Here is a 14,265-nt window from a genome sequence, read left to right as displayed (position 1 = left end):
AATTACCAGTGCATTTGTGTTAAGGAATTGTAGGCCACTAGATAATGCAAGATCAATGGTGTGCAAAGACGATTGTTATACCGTGGACCATGGTCCACACAGTTGAATGGACCATGTTCCGAAAATGGCGTCGTGTCTTTAAGTAAAGAATTACCGCCGTTAAATTTTAACAGATTTCGTATTTTTTGTGTGTTTATAATAAAATGAAACTACAGTGTGTTTCAAATTAAACTGAATAATTTGTCTCGCATATATTGTCAAATGAAAATGTAATTGAATTGAAATGATACTTTAGTTATGTTGAAACGAAACTGCAGTATGTATAAAATGAAATTGAATAGCATGTCTCACATATTGAGTGTATATTGTCTAATAGAATTGTATTTGAATTGAAATGATACTTTAGTTTTGCTGAAATGAAACTACAGCATGTATAAAAGGAAACTGAATAACATGTCTCACGTATTGAGTGTTATATTGCCAAATGTGACTGTGGTTATATCAAAATGATACTTTAGTTGTGTTTTAATGAAACTACAGTGTATATAAAATGAAATCGTAGTTGAATTAGAATTATAATTTAGTGGTGTTGTAACAATACTACAGTGAGTATAAAATAGAATTCAATAACAAGTCTCATTGTAATAAGACTATTGTACATATAATGTCGAATGGAACTGCAGTTGAAACAAAATGAAACTTTATTTGTGCTGATATGAAACTACAATATAAATAAAATGAAACTGGATATGTTATACAAACCGAACTAATTACACAGAACGGGTGCGGTGCCGTTTATTTTCATTAAATGAAACGACTCCGTTTTGGACAATGGTCCACACAGCTGTGTGGACCAAGGTCCACAGTCAAATTTTGCCGATATTCAGAAGATGAAAAAGTGGAACAATGAATCCGTTGTAGTCTAGTTGGTTAGGATACTCGGCTCTCACCCGAGAGACCCGGGTTCAATTCCTGGCAACGAAAAATATTTTTTGTTCTTTTATTTTTTGCACTGCTAGTTCACGGCGAGGGGAAAAACCACATTTTGGAATATGGGGTGAGAGAGGCTCGAACTCTCGACCTCAGGATCACTCAGAAGCTATGAGACCTACGCGCTAGCCAACTGCGCCTCCACCCCACGTTGATACGTGGCAATGACCATTACGTCCCCGTACGTTCCTTTTTTAAATTACCAGTGTATTTGTGTTAAGGAATTGTAGGCCACTAGATAATGCAAGATCAATGGTGTGCAAAGACGATTGTTATACCGTGGACCATGGTCCACACAGTTGAATGGACCATGTTCCGAAAATGGCGTCGTGTCTTTAAGTAAAGAATTACCGCCGTTAAATTTTAACAGATCTCGTATTTTTTGTGTGTTTATAATAAAATGAAACTACAGTGTGTTTCAAATTAAACTGAATAATTTGTCTCGCATATATTGTCAAATGAAAATGTAATTGAATTGAAATGATACTTTAGTTATGTTGAAACGAAACTGCAGTATGTATAAAAATGAAATTGAATAGCATGTCTCACATATTGAGTGTATATTGTGTAATAGAATTGTATTTGAATTGAAATGATACTTTAGTTTTGCTGAAATGAAACTACAGCATGTATAAAAGGAAACTGAATAACATGTCTCACGTATTGAGTGTTATATTGCCAAATGAGACTGTGGTTATATCAAAATGATACTTTAGTTGTGTTTTAATGAAACTACAGTGTATATAAAATGAAATCGTAGTTGAATTAGAATTATAATTTAGTGGTGTTGTAACAATACTACAGTGAGTATAAAATAGAATTCAATAACAAGTCTCATTGTAATAAGACTATTGTACATATAATGTCGAATGGAACTGCAGTTGAAACAAAATGAAACTTTAGTTGTGCTGATATGAAACTACAATATAAATAAAATGAAACTGGATATGTTATACAAACCGAACTAATTACACAGAACGGGTGCGGTGCCGTTTATTTTCATTAAAAGAAACGACTCCGTTTTGGACAATGGTCCACATAGCTGTGTGGACCAAGGTCCACAGTCAAATTTTGCCGATATTCAGAAGATGAAAAAGTGGAACAATGAATCCATTGTAGTCTAGTTGGTTAGGATACTTGGCTCTCACCCGAGAGACCCGGGTTCAATTCCCGGCAACGGAAAATATTTTTTGTTCTTTTATTTTTTGCACTGCTAGTTCACGGCGAGGGGAAAAACCACATTTTGGAATATGGGGTGAGAGAGGCTCGAACTCTCGACCTCAGGATCACTCAGAAGCTATGAGACCCACGCGCTAGCCAACTACGCCTCCACCCCACGTTGATACGTGGCAATGACAATTACGTCCCCGTACGTTCCTTTTTTAAATTACCAGTGCATTTGTGTTAAGGAATTCTAGGCCACTAGATAATGCAAGATCAATGGTGTGCAAAGACGATTGTTATACCTTGGAGCATGGTCCACACAGTTGAGTGGACCATGTTCCGAAAATGGCGTCGTGTCTTTAAGTAAAGAATTACCGCCGTTAAATTTTAACAGATCTCGTATTTTTTGTGTGTTTATAATAAAATGAAACTACAGTGTGTTTCAAATTAAACTGAATAATTTGTCTCGCATATATTGTCAAATGAAAATGTAATTGAATTGAAATGATACTTTAGTTATGTTGAAACGAAACTGCAGTATGTATAAAATGAAATTGAATAGCATGTCTCACATATTGAGTGTATATTGTCAAATAGAATTGTATTTGAATTGAAATGATACTTTAGTTTTGCTGAAATGAAACTACAGCATGTATAAAAGGAAACTTAATAACATGTCTCACGTATTGAGTGTTATATTGCCAAATGAGACTGTGGTTATATCAAAATGATACTTTAGTTGTGTTTTAATGAAACTACAGTGTATATAAAATGAAATCTTAGTTGAATTAGAATTATAATTTAGTGGTGTTGTAACAATACTACAGTGAGTATAAAATAGAATTCAATAACAAGTCTCATTGTAATAAGACTATTGTACATATAATGTCGAATGGAACTGCAGTTGAAACAAAATGAAACTTTAGTTGTGCTGATATGAAACTACAATATAAATAAAATGAAACTGGATATGTTATACAAACCGAACTAATTACACAGAACGGGTGCGGTGCCGTTTATTTTCATTAAAAGAAACGACTCCGTTTTGGACAATGGTCCACATAGCTGTGTGGACCAAGGTCCACAGTCAAATTTTGGCCGATATTCAGAAGATGAAAAAGTGGAACAATGAATCCGTTGTAGTCTAGTTGGTTAGGATACTCGGCTCTCACCCGAGAGACCCGGGTTCAATTCCCGGCAACGGAAACTATTTTTTGTTCTTTTATTTTTTGCACTGCTAGTTCACGGCGAGGGGAAAAACCACATTTTGGAATATGGGGTGAGAGAGGCTCAAACTCTCGACCTCAGGATCACTCAGAAACTATGAGACCTACGCGCTAGCCAACTGCGCCACCACCCCACGTTGATACGTGGCAATGACCATTACGTCCCCGTACGTTCCTTTTTTAAATTACCAGTGCATTTGTGTTAAGGAATTGTAGGCCACTAGATAATGCAAGATCAATGGTGTGCAAAGACGATTGTTATACCGTGGACCATGGTCCACACAGTTGAGTGGACCATGTTCCGAAAATGGCGTCGTGTCTTTAAGTAAAGAATTACCGCCGTTAAATTTTAACAGATCTCGTATTTTTTGTGTGTTTATAATAAAATGAAACTACAGTGTGTTTCAAATTAAACTGAATAAATTTGTCTCGCTATATTGTCAAATAAAATGTAATTGAATTGAAATGATACTTTAGTTGTGTTGAAACGAAACTGCAGTATGTATAAAATGAAATTGAATAGCATGTCTCACATATTGAGTGTATATTGTCAAATAGAATTGTATTTGAATTGAAATGATACTTTAGTTTTGCTGAAATGAAACTACAGCATGTATAAAAGGAAACTGAATAACATGTCTCACGTATTGAGTGTTATATTGTCAAATGAGACTGTGGTTATATCAAAATGATACTTTAGTTGTGTTTTAATGAAACTACAGTGTATATAAATGAAATCGTAGTTGAATTAGAATTATAATTTAGTGGTGTTGTAACAATACTACAGTGAGTATAAATAGAATTCAATAAACAAGTCTCATTGTAATAAGACTATTGTACATATAATGTCGAATGGAACTGCAGGTTGAAACAAAATGAAACTTTAGTTGTGCTAATATGAAACTACAATATAAATAAAATGAAACTGGATATGTTATACAAACCGAACTAATTACACAGAACGGGTGCGGTGCCGTTTATTTTCATTCAAAGAAACGGACTCCGTTTTGGACAATGGTCCACACAGCTGTGTGGACCAAGGTCCACAGTCAAATTTTGCCGATATTCAGAAGATGAAAAAGTGGAACAATGAATTCGTTGTAGTCTAGTTGGTTAGGATACTTGGCTCTCACCCGAGAGACCCAGGTTCAATTCCCGGCAACGAAAACTATTTTTGTTCTTTTATTTTGGAATATGGGGTGAGAGAGGCTCGAACTCTCGACCTCAGGATCACTCAGAAGCTATGAGACCTACGCGCTAGCCAACTGCGCCACCACCCCACGTTGATACGTGGCAATGACCATTACGTCCCCGTACGTTCCTTTTTAAATTACCAGTGCATTTGTGTTAAGGAATTGTAGGCCACTAGATAATGCAAGATCAATGGTGTGCAAAGACTATTGTTATACCGTGGACCATGGTCCACACAGTTGAGTGGACCATGTTCCGAAAATGGCGTCGTGTCTTTAAGTAAAGAATTACCGCCGGTTAAATTTTAACAGATCTCGTATTTTTTGTGTGTTTATAATAAAATGAAACTACAGTGTGTTTCAAATTAAACTGAATAATTTGTCTCGCATATATTGTCAAATGAAAATGTAATTGAATTGAAATGATACTTTAGTTGTGTTGAAACGAAACTGCAGTATGTATAAAATGAAATTGAATAGCATGTCTCACATATTGAGTGTATATTGTCAAATAGAATTGTATTTGAATTGAAATGATACTTTAGTTTTGCTGAAATGAAACTACAGCATGTATAAAAGGAAACTGAATAACATGTCTCACGTATTGAGTGTTATATTGTCAAATGAGACTGTGGTTATATCAAAATGATACTTTAGTTGTGTTTTAATGAAACTACAGTGTATATAAAATGAAATCGTAGTTGAATTAGAATTATAATTTAGTGGTGTTGTAACAATACTACAGTGAGTATAAAATAGAATTCAATAACAAGTCTCATTGTAATAAGACTATTGTACATATAATGTCGAATGGAACTGCAGTTGAAACAAAATGAAACTTAGTTGTGCTGATATGAAACTACAATATAAATAAAATGAAACTGGATATGTTATACAAACCGAACTAATTACACAGAACGGGTGCGGTGCCGTTTATTTTCATTAAAAGAAACGACTCCGTTTTGGACAATGGTCCACACAGCTGTGTGGACCAAGGTCCACAGTCAAATTTTGCCGATATTCAGAAGATGAAAAAGTGGAACAATGAATCGTTGTAGTCTAGTTGGTTAGGATACTCGGCTCTCACCCGAGAGACCGGTTTCAATTCCCGCAACGGAAACTTTTTTGTTCTTTTATTTTGGAATATGGGTGAGAGAGGCTCGAACTCTCGACCTCAGGATCACTCAGAAGCTATGAGACCTACGCGCTAGCCAACTGCGCCACCACCCCACGTTGATACGTGGCAATGACCATTACGTCCCCGTACGTTCCTTTTTTAAATTACCAGTGCATTTGTGTTAAGGAATTGTAGGCCACTAGATAATGCAAGATCAATGGTGTGCAAAGACGATTGTTATACCGTGGACCATGGTCCACACAGTTGAGTGGACCATGTTCCGAAAATGGCGTCGTGTCTTTAAGTAAAGAATTACCGCCGTTAAATTTTAACAGATCTCGTATTTTTTGTGTGTTTATAATAAAATGAAACTACAGTGTGTTTCAAATTAAACTGAATAATTTGTCTCGCATATATTGTCAAATGAAAATGTAATTGAATTGAAATGATACTTTAGTTGTGTTGAAACGAAACTGCAGTATGTATAAAATGAAATTGAATAGCATGTCTCACATATTGAGTGTATATTGTCAAATAGAATTGTATTTGAATTGAAATGATACTTTAGTTTTGCTGAAATGAAACTACAGCATGTATAAAAGGAAACTGAATAACATGTCTCACGTATTGAGTGTTATATTGTCAAATGAGACTGTGGTTATATCAAAATGATACTTTAGTTGTGTTTTAATGAAACTACAGTGTATATAAAATGAAATCGTAGTTGAATTAGAATTATAATTTAGTGGTGTTGTAACAATACTACAGTGAGTATAAAATAGAATTCAATAACAAGTCTCATTGTAATAAGACTATTGTACATATAATGTCGAATGGAACTGCAGTTGAAACAAAATGAAACTTTAGTTGTGCTGATATGAAACTACAATATAAATAAAATGAAACTGGATATGTTATACAAACCGAACTAATTACACAGAACGGGTGCGGTGCCGTTTATTTTCATTAAAAGAAACGACTCCGTTTTGGACAATGGTCCACACAGCTGTGTGGACCAAGGTCCACAGTCAAATTTTGCCGATATTCAGAAGATGAAAAAGTGGAACAATGAATCCGTTGTAGTCTAGTTGGTTAGGATACTCGGCTCTCACCGAGAGACCCGGGTTCAATTCCCGGCAACGGAAACTATTTTTTGTTCTTTATTTTTTGCACTGCTAGTTCACGGCGAGGGGAAAAACCACATTTTGGAATATGGGGTGAGAGAGGCTCGAACTCTCGACCTCAGGATCACTCAGAAGCTATGAGACCTACGCGCTAGCCAACTGCGCCACCACCCACGTTGATACGTGGCAATGACCATTTACGTCCCCGTACGTTCCTTTTTTAAATTACCAGTGCATTTGTGTTAAGGAATTGTAGGCCACTAGATAATGCAAGATCAATGGTGTGCAAAGACGATTGTTATACCGTGGACCATGGTCCACACAGTTGAGTGGACCATGTTCGAAAATGGCGTCGTGTCTTTAAGTAAAGAATTACCGCCGTTAAATTTAACAGATCTCGTATTTTTTGTGTGTTTATAATAAAATGAAACTACAGTGTGTTTCAAATTAAACTGAATAATTTGTCTCGCATATATTGTCAAATGAAAATGTAATTGAATTGAAATGATACTTTAGTTGTGTTGAAACGAAACTGCAGTATGTATAAAATGAAATTGAATAGCATGTCTCACATTGAGTGTATATTGTCAAATAGAATTGTATTTGAATTGAAATGATACTTTAGTTTTGCTGAAATGAAACTACAGCATGTATAAAAGGAAACTGAATAACATGTCTCACGTATTGAGTGTTATATTGTCAAATGAGACTGTGGTTATATCAAAATGATACTTTAGTTGTGTTTTAATGAAACTACAGTGTATATAAAATGAAATCGTAGTTGAATTAGAATTATAATTTAGTGGTGTTGTAACAATACTACAGTGAGTATAAAATAGAATTCAAACAAGTCTCATTGTAATAAGACTATTGTACATATAATGTCGAATGGAACTGCAGTTGAAACAAAATGAAACTTTAGTTGTGCTGATATGAAACTACAATATAAATAAAATGAAACTGGATATGTTATACAAACCGAACTAATTACACAGAACGGGTGCGGTGCCGTTTATTTTCATTAAAAGAACGACTCCGTTTTGGACAATGGTCCACAGCTGTGGACCAAGGTCCACAGTCAAATTTTGCCGATATTCAGAAGATGAAAAAGTGGAACAATGAATCGTTGTAGTCTAGTTGGTTAGGATACTCGGCTCTCACCCGAGAGACCCGGGTTCAATTCCCGGCAACGAAAACTATTTTTTGTTCTTTTATTTTGGAATATGGGGTGAGAGAGGCTCGAACTCTCGACCTCAGGATCACTCAGAAGCTATGAGACCTACGCGCTAGCCAACTGCGCCACCACCCCACGTTGATACGTGGCAATGACCATTACGTCCCCGTACGTTCCTTTTTTAAATTACCAGTGCATTTGTGTTAAGGAATTGTAGGCCACTAGATAATGCAAGATCAATGGTGTGCAAAGACGATTGTTATACCGTGGACCATGGTCCACACAGTTGAGTGGACCATGTTCCGAAAATGGCGTCGTGTCTTTAAGTAAAGAATTACCGCCGTTAAATTTTAACAGATCTCGTATTTTTTGTGTGTTTATAATAAAATGAAACTACAGTGTGTTTCAAATTAAACTGAATAATTTGTCTCGCATATATTGTCAAATGAAAATGTAATTGAATTGAAATGATACTTTAGTTGTGTTGAAACGAAACTGCAGTATGTATAAAATGAAATTGAATAGCATGTCTCACATATTGAGTGTATATTGTCAAATAGAATTGTATTTGAATTGAAATGATACTTTAGTTTTGCTGAAATGAAACTACAGCATGTATAAAAGGAAACTGAATAACATGTCTCACGTATTGAGTGTTATATTGTCAAATGAGACTGTGGTTATATCAAAATGATACTTTAGTTGTGTTTTAATGAAACTACAGTGTATATAAAATGAAATCGTAGTTGAATTAGAATTATAATTAGTGGTTTGTAACAATACTACAGTGAGTATAAAATAGAATTCAATACAAGTCTCATTGTAATAAGACTATTGTACATATAATGTCGAATGGAACTGCAGTTGAAACAAAATGAAACTTTAGTTGTGCTGATATGAAACTACAATATAAATAAAATGAAACTGGATATGTTATACAAACCGAACTAATTACACAGAACGGGTGCGGTGCCGTTTATTTTCATTAAAAGAAACGACTCCGTTTTGGACAATGGTCCACACAGCTGTGTGGACCAAGGTCCACAGTCAAATTTTGCCGATATTCAGAAGATGAAAAAGTGGAACAATGAATCGTTGTAGTCTAGTTGGTTAGGATACTCGGCTCTCACCGAGAGACCCGGGTTCAATTCCCGGCAACGGAAAACTATTTTTTGTTCTTTTATTTTGGAATATGGGGTGAGAGAGGCTCAAACTCTCGACCTCAGGATCACTCAGAAGCTATGAGACCTACGCGCTAGCCAACTGCGCCACCACCCCACGTTGATACGTGGCAATGACCATTACGTCCCCGTACGTTCCTTTTTTAAATTACCAGTGCATTTGTGTTAAGGAATTGTAGGCCACTAGATAATGCAAGATCAATGGGTGTGCAAAGACGATTGTTATACCGTGGACCATGGTCCACACAGTTGAGTGGACCATGTTCCGAAAATGGCGTCGTGTCTTTAAGTAAAGAATTACCGCCGTTAAATTTTAACAGATCTCGTATTTTTGTGTGTTTATAATAAAATGAAACTACAGTGTGTTTCAAATTAAACTGAATAATTTGTCTCGCATATATTGTCAAATGAAAATGTAATTGAATTGAAATGATACTTTAGTTGTGTTGAAACGAAACTGCAGTATGTATAAAATGAAATTGAATAGCATGTCTCACATATTGAGTGTATATTGTCAAATAGAATTGTATTTGAATTGAAATGATACTTTAGTTTTGCTGAAATGAAACTACAGCATGTATAAAAGGAAACTGAATAACATGTCTCACGTATTGAGTGTTATATTGTCAAATGAGACTGTGGTTATATCAAAATGATACTTTAGTTGTGTTTTAATGAAACTACAGTGTATATAAAATGAAATCGTAGTTGAATTAGAATTATAATTTAGTGGTGTTGTAACAATACTACAGTGAGTATAAAATAGAATTCAATAACAAGTCTCATTGTAATAAGACTATTGTACATATAATGTCGAATGGAACTGCAGTTGAAACAAAATGAAACTTTAGTTGTGCTGATATGAAACTACAATATAAATAAAATGAAACTGGATATGTTATACAAACCGAACTAATTACACAGAACGGGTGCGGTGCCGTTTATTTTCATTAAAAGAAACGACTCCGTTTTGGACAATGGTCCACACAGCTGTGTGGACCAAGGTCCACAGTCAAATTTTGCCGATATTCAGAAGATGAAAAAGTGGAACAATGAATCCGTTGTAGTCTAGTTGGTTAGATACTCGGCTCTCACCCGAGAGACCCGGTTCAATTCCCGGCAACGAAAAATATTTTTTGTTCTTTTATTTTTGCACTGCTAGTTCACGGCGAGGGGAAAAACCACATTTTGGAATATGGGGTGAGAGAGGCTCGAACTCTCGACCTCAGGATCACTCAGAAGCTATGAGACCTACGCGCTAGCCAACTGCGCCACCACCCCACGTTGATACGTGGCAATGACCATTACGTCCCCGTACGTTCCTTTTTTAAAATTACCAGTGCATTTGTGTTAAGGATTGTAGGCCACTAGATAATGCAAGATCAATGGTGTGCAAAGACGATTGTTATACCGTGGACCATGGTCCACACAGTTGAGTGGACCATGTTCCGAAAATGGCGTCGTGTCTTTAAGTAAAGAATTACCGCCGTTAAATTTTAACAGATCTCGTATTTTTTGTGTGTTTATAATAAAATGAAACTACAGTGTGTTTCAAATTAAACTGAATAATTTGTCTCGCATATATTGTCAAATGAAAATGTAATTGAATTGAAATGATACTTTAGTTGTGTTGAAACGAAACTGCAGTATGTATAAAATGAAATTGAATAGCATGTCTCACATATTGAGTGTATATTGTCAAATAGAATTGTATTTGAATTGAAATGATACTTTAGTTTTGCTGAAATGAAACTACAGCATGTATAAAAGGAAACTGAATAACATGTCTCACGTATTGAGTGTTATATTGTCAAATGAGACTGTGGTTATATCAAAATGATACTTTAGTTGTGTTTTAATGAAACTACAGTGTATATAAAATGAAATCGTAGTTGAATTAGAATTATAATTTAGTGGTGTTGTAACAATACTACAGTGAGTATAAAATAGAATTCAATAACAAGTCTCATTGTAATAAGACTATTGTACATATAATGTCGAATGGAACTGCAGTTGAAACAAAATGAAACTTTAGTTGTGCTGATATGAAACTACAATATAAATAAAATGAAACTGGATATGTTATACAAACCGAACTAATTACACAGAACGGGTGCGGTGCCGTTTATTTTCATTAAAAGAAACGACTCCGTTTTGGACAATGGTCCACACAGCTGTGTGGACCAAGGTCCACAGTCAAATTTTGCCGATATTCAGAAGATGAAAAAGTGGACAATGAATCCGTTGTAGTCTAGTTGGTTAGGATACTCGGCTCTCACCCGAGAGACCCGGGTTCAATTCCCGCAACGAAAACTATTTTTTGTTCTTTTATTTTTTGCACTGCTAGTTCACGGCGAGGGGAAAAACCACATTTGGAATATGGGGTGAGAGAGGCTCGAACTCTCGACCTCAGGATCACTCAGAAGCTATGAGACCTACGCGCTAGCCAACTGCGCCACCACCCCACGTTGATACGTGGCAATGACCATTACGTCCCCGTACGTTCCTTTTTTAAATTACCAGTGCATTTGTGTTAAGGAATTGTAGGCCACTAGATAATGCAAGATCAATGGTGTGCAAAGACGATTGTTATACCGTGGACCATGGTCCACACAGTTGAGTGGACCATGTTCCGAAAATGGCGTCGTGTCTTTAAGTAAAGAATTACCGCCGTTAAATTTTAACAGATCTCGTATTTTTTGTGTTTTATAATAAAATGAAACTACAGTGTGTTTCAAATTAAACTGAATAATTTGTCTCGCATATATTGTCAAATGAAAATGTAATTGAATTGAAATGATACTTTAGTTGTGTTGAAACGAAACTGCAGTATGTATAAAATGAAATTGAATAGCATGTCTCACATTGAGTGTATATTGTCAAATAGAATTGTATTTGAATTGAAATGATACTTTAGTTTTGCTGAAATGAAACTACAGCATGTATAAAAGGAAACTGAATAACATGTCTCACGTATTGAGTGTTATATTGTCAAATGAGACTGTGGTTATATCAAAATGATACTTTAGTTGTGTTTTAATGAAACTACAGTGTATATAAAATGAAATCGTAGTTGAATTAGAATTATAATTTAGTGGTGTTGTAACAATACTACAGTGAGTATAAAATAGAATTCAATAACAAGTCTCATTGTAATAAGACTATTGTACATATAATGTCGAATGGAACTGCAGTTGAAACAAAATGAAACTTTAGTTGTGCTGATATGAAACTACAATATAAATAAAATGAAACTGGATATGTTATACAAACCGAACTAATTACACAGAACGGGTGCGGTGCCGTTTATTTTCATTAAAAGAAACGACTCCGTTTTGGACAATGGTCCACAAGCTGTGTGGACAAGGTCCACAGTCAAATTTTGCCGATATTCAGAAGATGAAAAAGTGGAACAATGAATCCGTTGTAGTCTAGTTGGTTAGGATACTCGGCTCTCACCGAGAGACCCGGGTTCAATTCCCGGCAACGGAAACTATTTTTTGTTCTTTTATTTTTTGCACTGCTAGTTCACGGCGAGGGGAAAAACCACATTTTGGAATATGGGGTGAGAGAGGCTCGAACTCTCGACCTCAGGATCACTCAGAAGCTATGAGACCTACGCGCTAGCCAACTGCGCCACCACCCCACGTTGATACGTGGCAATGACCATTACGTCCCCGTACGTTCCTTTTTTAAATTACCAGTGCATTTGTGTTAAGGAATTGTAGGCCACTAGATAATGCAAGATCAATGGTGTGCAAAGACGATTGTTATACGTGGACCATGGTCCACACAGTTGAGTGGACCATGTTCCGAAAATGGCGTCGTGTCTTTAAGTAAAGAATTACCGCCGTTAAATTTTAACAGATCTCGTATTTTTTGTGTGTTTATAATAAAATGAAACTACAGTGTGTTTCAAATTAAACTGAATAATTTGTCTCGCATATATTGTCAAATGAAAATGTAATTGAATTGAAATGATACTTTAGTTATGTTGAAACGAAACTGCAGTATGTATAAAATGAAATTGAATAGCATGTCTCACATATTGAGTGTATATTGTCAAATAGAATTGTATTTGAATTGAAATGATACTTTAGTTTTGCTGAAATGAAACTACAGCATGTATAAAAGGAAACTGAATAACATGTCTCACGTATTGAGTGTTATATTGTCAAATGAGACTGTGTTATATCAAAATGATACTTTAGTTGTGTTTTAATGAAACTACAGTGTATATAAAATGAAATCGTAGTTGAATTAGAATTATAATTTAGTGGTGTTGTAACAATACTACAGTGAGTATAAATAGAATTCAATAACAAGTCTCATTGTAATAAGACTATTGTACATATAATGTCGAATGGAACTGCAGTTGAAACAAAAATGAAACTTTAGTTGTGCTGATATGAAACTACAATATAAATAAAATGAAACTGGATATGTTATACAAACCGAACTAATTACACAGAACGGGTGCGGTGCCGTTTATTTTCATTAAAAGAAACGACTCCGTTTGGACAATGTCCACATAGCTGTGTGGACAAGGTCCACAGTCAAATTTTGCCGATATTCAGAAGATGAAAAAGTGGAACAATGAATCCGTTGTAGTCTAGTTGGTTAGGATACTCGGCTCTCACCGAGAGACCCGGGTTCAATTCCCGGCAACGGAAAATATTTTTTGTTCTTTTTTTTTTGCACTGCTAGTTCACGGCGAGGGGAAAAACCACATTTGGAATATGGGTGAGAGAGGCTCAACTCTCGACCTCAGGATCACTCAGAAGCTATGAGACCTACGCGCTAGCCAACTGCGCCACCACCCCACGTTGATACGTGGCAATGACCATTACGTCCCCGTACGTTCCTTTTTAAATTACCAGTGCATTTGTTAAGGAATTGTAGGCCACTAGATAATGCAAGATCAATGGTGTGCAAAGACGATTGTTATACCGTGGACCATGGTCCACACAGTTGAGTGGACCATGTTCCGAAAATGGCGTCGTGTCTTTAAGTAAAGAATTACCGCCGTTAAATTTTAACAGATCTCGTATTTTTTGTGTGTTTATAATAAAATGAAACTACAGTGTGTTTCAAATTAA

The 14,265-nt window shown here is 35.6% G+C and overlaps 11 non-coding genes across 11 annotated transcripts; 6 read left to right on the top strand and 5 right to left on the bottom strand.

Annotated features, from left to right (window-relative positions):
* Window positions 1–911: 911 nt before the first annotated feature.
* Window positions 912–984, top strand: TRNAE-CUC. Its single transcript has one exon. It is a non-coding gene; the product is annotated as a tRNA-Glu (tRNA).
* Window positions 985–2,099: 1,115 nt separating this feature from the next.
* On the top strand, window positions 2,100–2,172 carry TRNAE-CUC. The gene has a single exon. It is a non-coding gene; the product is annotated as a tRNA-Glu (tRNA).
* A 1,115-nt stretch (window positions 2,173–3,287) lies between these two features.
* TRNAE-CUC lies at window positions 3,288–3,360 on the top strand. Its single transcript has one exon. It is a non-coding gene; the product is annotated as a tRNA-Glu (tRNA).
* A 1,114-nt stretch (window positions 3,361–4,474) lies between these two features.
* TRNAE-CUC lies at window positions 4,475–4,547 on the top strand. Its single transcript has one exon. It is a non-coding gene; the product is annotated as a tRNA-Glu (tRNA).
* Window positions 4,548–4,575: 28 nt separating this feature from the next.
* Window positions 4,576–4,660, bottom strand: TRNAM-CAU. The gene is given in 2 exon segments: window positions 4,576–4,611; window positions 4,623–4,660. It is a non-coding gene; the product is annotated as a tRNA-Met (tRNA).
* Window positions 4,661–7,933: 3,273 nt separating this feature from the next.
* Window positions 7,934–8,006, top strand: TRNAE-CUC. Its single transcript has one exon. It is a non-coding gene; the product is annotated as a tRNA-Glu (tRNA).
* Window positions 8,007–8,035: 29 nt separating this feature from the next.
* Window positions 8,036–8,120, bottom strand: TRNAM-CAU. The gene is given in 2 exon segments: window positions 8,036–8,071; window positions 8,083–8,120. It is a non-coding gene; the product is annotated as a tRNA-Met (tRNA).
* A 2,242-nt stretch (window positions 8,121–10,362) lies between these two features.
* Window positions 10,363–10,447, bottom strand: TRNAM-CAU. The gene is given in 2 exon segments: window positions 10,363–10,398; window positions 10,410–10,447. It is a non-coding gene; the product is annotated as a tRNA-Met (tRNA).
* A 959-nt stretch (window positions 10,448–11,406) lies between these two features.
* On the top strand, window positions 11,407–11,478 carry TRNAE-CUC. The gene has a single exon. It is a non-coding gene; the product is annotated as a tRNA-Glu (tRNA).
* A 68-nt stretch (window positions 11,479–11,546) lies between these two features.
* TRNAM-CAU lies at window positions 11,547–11,631 on the bottom strand. The gene is given in 2 exon segments: window positions 11,547–11,582; window positions 11,594–11,631. It is a non-coding gene; the product is annotated as a tRNA-Met (tRNA).
* A 1,096-nt stretch (window positions 11,632–12,727) lies between these two features.
* Window positions 12,728–12,812, bottom strand: TRNAM-CAU. Its single transcript is given in 2 exon segments — window positions 12,728–12,763; window positions 12,775–12,812. It is a non-coding gene; the product is annotated as a tRNA-Met (tRNA).
* Between the last annotated feature and the right edge of the window lie 1,453 nt (window positions 12,813–14,265).

This window comes from Ipomoea nil, unplaced genomic scaffold (assembly GCF_001879475.1).
Source record: "Ipomoea nil cultivar Tokyo-kokei standard unplaced genomic scaffold, Asagao_1.1 scaffold1313, whole genome shotgun sequence".
Lineage (NCBI taxonomy): Eukaryota > Viridiplantae > Streptophyta > Magnoliopsida > Solanales > Convolvulaceae > Ipomoea > Ipomoea nil.
This window is presented reverse-complemented; position numbering and strand designations above follow the sequence as displayed.